Raw genomic sequence first — 7283 nt, forward strand, 5'->3', positions numbered from 1 at the left:
CAAAATGGCGATGCTGTGTCTGGAAGCAGGTTGATGCTAGATGGTGGTCAGAATACATTATCTGATGTAATAGAGTCTTACTGGGTGGTGGTGGGTAGGAGGGGGAATAGAAGAAAAATGTTGCCTGTTTATTTTCTTATTTTTTATGTTTGTGATTTTGGATGTGAAGGAGTGATGTTCTTCCAAAGAAAAATATAGCGTGAAACGGCTCTATGGTTAAAGATATTTTTTAATTTTATTAAAACATTTCTGTTTTCTCTCATTTTACCATATGATGTGCTAGTGGCATGTATCAAACATGAATCACAATCTTCTCAAAGTTGATGTACTTCAACATAATAGGAAAACAGTTTTAATACTTCTATTGTGATCAAAACTTTATTTGAATCTACAACTTTTCTTGTATCTTGGGTTGAAGTATTCTCAGTCCAGTCAAGACAGAAGTCACAGTTTATGGGCTCTTGAGAGGTACAATACACATCTTATTGTCATTTTGCAGATGTTGCCCTCTTGCAGAAGGGCAAAGAAGCTTCTTTAGTGTCCTGAAGTAACTAATTAAGTTAACTTACATCAGATGATCTTATTGTAAAATCTCAGCCTTAGAATTTACTTGGATGTGTCTGTCTATATACCTCAATTTCAGAAATCTCTGTACAGAAAATTCTGTGGTACTGTGTAATACAACACACACTCTTATATGTAAATATATGACACAGATATTGCACAGTATTATGTACTACACCGCAGTAATATAATACCTTTTGATATAAAGTAAGAGGAGTTTTTGTCCTTGGCACATGTTGGATGTGAAGTTTAATGAGTGTAGTGAAAATTAATTGTGATTGTGCTTCCCTGTGTTTAAAAATCAGAAATTAATAGTAACAGTGAATTCAGGATTGCCTTTTAATGATAATAATGAATAGTCTATTCTGAGGCTGCTTTTTTTAATGCCTAAAATAAATAAGAGAACTTCTGTTGTTCTAAGTTGAGATATTATATTTAGAAGTATGTATGAATTGTGAGCCCTGGTTTTTCCTGAAAATTACAGCTGTGTTGTTTTCTTGGACCTTCCTATGCCTAGAGGAACTGTTTGTTTTGCTAGGAAACTGGGAATTGACATTTTCCAGAGGGAGAAATATTACTCAAAGCTACAAACCAAAGCTCGGTTTGTCAGCTTCAAAACAGTAACATTTTTCATTGTCACTAATGTAGGATGAAGTTTTGCCTGCTGGAATGCTGACGAGCTTGTCTTGTAAGGCATAGCTTGGTGAGAGGTGTCAAAAAGCCTCTGACACAAAATCATGGCAGGAAATGAACACACTGAAAAATCTCTGTAGCACCTACACCATGGTGTCCAGTGACCAGGATTAGTAGAATGAGTATTTGAGACTATGGGGACTGTAATAAAAAAACAGGTGGGATTTTCAAAAGTGCAAAATTAGCTTGCCTACTTAGGTTGATCTTTGGTGTTCCTTTCTATGTTACAAGCATGTGTGATTAAAAATCAGTCTTTCTTCTTTTTCCATGAATAATTTTGATTGCAATGAAAATGGTTTTATCTTTCTAAGCTGTTTAACTTTGGCAGGTTTGTTCTTTTTTTTTTTAATTTAGGATTTTTTAGGGAAAAGAGATTCTTGGTGTGTCAAAACCAAGGTTCATCTGACATGTTAATGACAAACCAGGTTTGTGCAGGACCTGAAGTGTTACAATATTTGCCTTCTATTTTCCTGATAGACAGTATAGTTGGTAGTTGTTGAAGGTTTTTTGTTAATGAGAACAATTGTTTTGACTTTTCTTTTTTTCCTGGAAAGTATTTGATTTCAGGTTTCAAAGCTCTAAGTCTGATTCTGAAGTTCACTATTAGTATCATGTGATTTGCAGGTATCAAACTGAGGTGGTGCACAGTTCATTGGAGAGAGCTCACTTGGGAATGTTAAACCGTTGGGTTTGACTAATCCTTGTGTAATTAGCATGTCCTAAAGTTAGAAACTAATCTCTGGCCACATGGGCTATCAGTGTATCAAAGATGAAATTTACTATCAAGAGCATGTTCTTTCAAGAAAACATGTTATACCTTATTTTTTCCACAGTTCTTGTGGAAAAGAAGAGTTATAATATATAAAAGAGTTGCATAATCCAGACATACTTCTGTAACCCATGTCAAAACACCAAATGTGCTGGGGAATTTTGGCAGGAATTTGACACATAGGGCAAATCACACAGTAAAGACATTTGCACTATCACCTAGAATTGGTTTAATTAAAATGGTGAAGAAATATTTTGCTAACAGATGTAACTTTTTATGTCAATTGTTAATGATGGAACCATTGTGAGATACATTTTGTAACCCATAATCATTTGTATAATGTCTTCTGAAATGCAGCACTGGATCAAGCATTGGTGTGAACAGTGAGGACTATAATCTGTGTAGGAAAATTCTGAGAGATTTTAGCCTGTGTTTATGTGTCGCCTTTCATGTATTTTGCACTTTGTTTTCTGAATTCATCCTGCTTTTCCCAAAAAGGTTAGACATCTTTTTATACATTTCCTACAATGGGTGTGTCAAATCTGGATGACTAATGAAATAACTGAGTAATGTGAGCTGAATCCTAAGTAAACCTCATTTTTACTTAGTGTTTTAGTGAGCATAGTACTTATCATAATACTTTTTAGTACTTTATCATATTAAATCATAATCTTGGCTTCAATGTGCACTTACTAAGCCGAACTTAAGGCATCTGTGCATCTATTTTAGTCCTTGCCACTGCTCACAATGGGCTTTATATTCCTTGCACCATCATCAGAGTCTCATACTTTTCTCAGGGAGGCAATTAAGAGAGAAAACTTTAATGTGTAACATGAGAATGTCTGTAATAGCAAAAGCATTCACATTTGGGCTATGTCTAGGGGGCTAAACAAAGCACATTTCAAACTCAACACCTTTTCAAAGAAGTAAGTAAACCAGAAGTTGTTTTCATGTGAAAATAAAAAATTGTTTTTGTACAAGGCAGTGTGCATTCCTGACCCTTTCATCTTTGTTTAATGAGCATAGCGTTAGACAACATGTGATGAGTGCAGGTGTGGGGACAAAAGGAAGTCTGAAAAGAAATGAGAGAAAATGCAGAATGAAGGCTGGAAACAACAGAAGGATGATGTCCTAGAGAATTCTGTGACTGTGTGCCACAATGTCCTTTACTTGCAATTCTGCATTTGCGTGACAGGGGTGCTGGGGCATCTGCAGACAGGCAGCGGTAAAATGATGCATGAAGATACTGCTGGATTATTGCAATGATTGGAGCTCTACACATGCCCAATTTTGACAAGGTGGAGGCAGCTATAAAACTGGAGTGTGGGACAATGGCACTGGGAGAATTTGAAGAATGCACTTGAAGCTGGCCTTGAAGTCTGCCTGTGCCCCAGTGAAAGTTGTGAGAAGTTTTTGGAGAGCATTGCCTTTAAACTGAAGGTAGTTTATGAGTCTATTGCAAAAAAGAGGGGCATGCATCAGCAACAGTTCTGGAGAGACTCTGAAACCAAAATATACATACACTACAATCATCCATCTTGATCTATGACTTTGTTTTAAAAACAACCAGTTTGTTAGATTTGTGGCTGGGAGGTAAACACAAACTTGAATCTTCTTCATGACAACAGATGAAATTTCAAAATGAACTTTTAGAAAAATATCTAACTGTGTGTAGATTGGAAGCCTGCTGACCTGGGTGCCTTCTCTCACAGAATTCATTGCATTGTTCTAGGTGTTCTAGGAAGTCACAGAAGCTCCAGGTCAGCATTGTCATGTCCCTTTGTTGAAAATGAGAAGTTCTCCATAGAAGAGAATCTTTATTTTTTATTTACAAATAACTGAATTTTTTTACTCTGAATTTCAAGAGATCAGAGTTCTCTTCAGAATGGAGGCACAAATAATGTGTCATTTTTATATATCTGAAAGACTCCCTTGCTAAACAGAGGAAAATCAAGCTGAAATATCAGTCTGAAACAGCCTGTATGAAGATTTTTTTTTTATTTTAACAAAGCTCTCTTTCTCATAGGTGTTCAAGATAGGAATCATTTCAATCAAAAAGGCAGAAAGCAGCTATGAAAAAAAAGGATATGATATTTTCCAATACAGAAGTAACTGCACCTTTCTCCATTTTCTATTTTTTATGAAATAACATCCTAACCTAGTGTTTTAAAAAAGAATGTAAAATTGCTGCAGCAAGATCAATAGCACCTGCCAGGTATATATTTTAAGTATATTTGTTCTAACTTGAGGTCTGGTATTTCTGAAAGACCCTTGATTGACTTAAGAGTATTATGAAAGGAGCTGACTGTGCAAACAACTACAACTAACCTTTCATAATAATGGAATACCAGTTCAGTGACAGTGTATGAATGTCTGCATTTTGCAGAAGAGGCTCTGACAAGAAAATACTTTATTCTAAACTGTGATGAGCTATCAAATATTTTACTGAACTATCTTCTTTTTTAAGGAGGAGGCAAAGGAATTTGTGGTTTCTTGGGTTTTGGTTTTTTTTTTTTTTGTGTGGTTTGGTTTTTTTCTTCAGGTTTGTTTTGTTGTTTTTTTTTTGTTTTGTTTTGTTTTTTTTTGTCATGATCTTTGAAAAGTTCAAGCAGTTTCTTCTAAGGCCTCTGATATAGGCTGCTGGCACTTGAGAATGCTACTGGACTAGATGGAAAGTAAGAACTACCCAAAATGACAATTACTAGTATATTTGGTGCAACTCTAGTTTAAATTCAATATGTTGCTTGTTTGGTCAAGTAAATGAATACTTTGTTGTTTTTATCTTTTTTTTTTAGTATTTTCCTTCCTTTAGACATACAGTTGAAGAAAACCTCTAGCATCCTCAAACAAATTTCTCTAATACTTCAAAAAGTAAACTCATTAACAAATCTCTAGATCAGGTTCTTGCTTGACTCTCATTTATTCTTACTAGTTTAGTATTGTTTTGGAAAAAAGGAACAAAACACTATGTATAGTCTACTTTGTAGTATTTTCCAGTCTCTAAAACAGTCATACCTTTGTTGAAGAAAAAGGAAATTAAATCCAATACTAATAAGTATTGGTTTTTATTAGAACCTGATTTAATTAATGATGATGAAATCTAATGTCATGGACTGATTGGATGGACTACTGAGTCATGTGTCTTGAATTTTTTCCTGCTAATATTTGGCCAATTGCTTGAGACTCCAAAAATAGCTTGGATTAATTATATTTTTTGTTTTATAGCCCAGTCCCTTGTGTTTAAGATCAATTGGAAGTTGAATGATAGAGAGAGAAAGAAGGCAATATAAGCATGCAGTAAACAGGCAGCTAAATGGCATGGCAAACTAAATTCAGAATAACGTTACTCTCTTTAATGTTATTTTTCTCTTTGCATAGAACCTTCTTCAATGTTAAGCTAATCCTGCAGTGCATTGCTTGTTTCAGATTGCACATGAATGACATTATCTGTGGGTGTTTTTCCAGAGCATGCTCTCAGGTCTTGAGTGACCTGTTCTGGTTTCTCACCGATTCTCCAAAAAAGAATATGCTTGGTGTTTCTTGTTCTCTGGCACAGAAGTGACACGGTGGAGGGATTTCCTCCTGCTGAAGCATGAATGTGAAAACAGGAATTGTGACGCTTGTTTGTTCTGAGCATCATGTTTCATAGCTGGGGATTAGAGAAAGTAATATTATCCTAAATTTAATTTGCCATTCTCTGTAGCTGGCTGCTTACTGTACTCTTATCTTGTCCCCTTTCTCCCTCTGTGATTTAACTTCCACATGAACCTAGGCACAGCACCTTGCAATTGTACTCTTTGCTGTTGTGTCTGGATCAATATCTCCAAAGCACTCAGTTCCTGGAGTTCTGTGTCAGTCATTCTGGGTTCAGCCTAAAATATGAGCGTAGCATTTTTCAGTAGAAGATTGTGCTAAATTACTTCTCAACATGAAGGAAGGAGCTCTCTAGAATGGTGGAGGCATATTTTCATACACAAAAGTGCTGTTTATTTGTTCCTTGCTTGAGCATTCTTTACTCTTTGACAGAGGAGCAGACATTCCCTTTGGATAGAGTAATCAGCAGCGAAAACAAGGAAAGAAGCATTTTTCACAAGGCAGAAAAAGAATGGTCTTTGTTCTGGTCAGGAAAAATGATTGAATAGACATTGTATCCAGTAGCTATATGAAATATTTCTTTCAAACTGTAACAGGAATTCATGAGGAGAGGTAAGTAATAAAGTCCCTTGTTCATTGATAGTAAAGTGACATTTTCTTGTGCCATTGATAATAATTTAACACTAGAGAATGCCTTAATGTGGGCTGGCAGAGACAAGAGTTTGGCTGGTCACAAGGTGATTAAGTTTTTGGTTTCTCACTACTGAAGATTCAGAGATTTAGAAATGAAATCTGAATCAAATGATATGAGAGAAAAAATCATAATTCCTAAAGCTCATTGACCTGCATAAAGAAACTAGAAGAATGGTCCTGAAAATTCTTTTAAGGGGTGATCAGCCAGAAGTTGTGTCAAAAAAAGGAATAATATTAAACAATTGCTCTTTTTGAAATAAAATCCTGGAAAAGCCCAGAATTGGTGGATGAACATTTAGAAAGGCGCTCTGTATAAGCAGAACACATAAATAATAGTTTTGTGGCTGGAACAGGAAACAAGAACTTTTATTGTAACTATCTATGTGCAAGTCTGCCTTGAAGTTGAGTACTAAATTGGAACCTGATCAAACACAGATTCTAAACTAACCAAAAGGCTGTGGTGGAGGGGAATGCATGAGAAGCGAGGGAGATTCCTACAGAAAACACACAAGTAAGGTTAAGTAAAGAATAAAACCACTCTGCTAAACAGTATGCAATGCCCTGAGTGGAAGGACCTCATCCTCCAGTTGTTTGGCTTATGGGCAAGACCTGAGAGGAGAAAGAATCGTAACAATTCACCAGTTCCAGTAATGGATCCAGGAAAGATCTTCAGTAGAGTTTAGAGAAATCTGACTTGGGGGATAAAAGACTCTATTATTGTACATGATTTTTTCACCATACTTGATATGAATTCATAAGCTGAGGTAGCTGCTTTGCAACAAGACCTGTGGATAGGGAAAACCTAGGCTGAAGGACAGAAGAGGAGTCTGCATAGGAAAGGAGCTGCAAGATTGACATCTTTGTCATCAATGGAATCTAACTGAACTGTAAAAATTAGATGGGCCACATGTTAAGTGGGAAAATCTAGACCAGTGTTTGATAACAGCTGGCAACTAGAAAGGTAGTTGAA

This window comes from Melospiza georgiana, chromosome 5, assembly GCF_028018845.1.
Source record: "Melospiza georgiana isolate bMelGeo1 chromosome 5, bMelGeo1.pri, whole genome shotgun sequence".
NCBI classification, from domain to species: domain Eukaryota; kingdom Metazoa; phylum Chordata; class Aves; order Passeriformes; family Passerellidae; genus Melospiza; species Melospiza georgiana.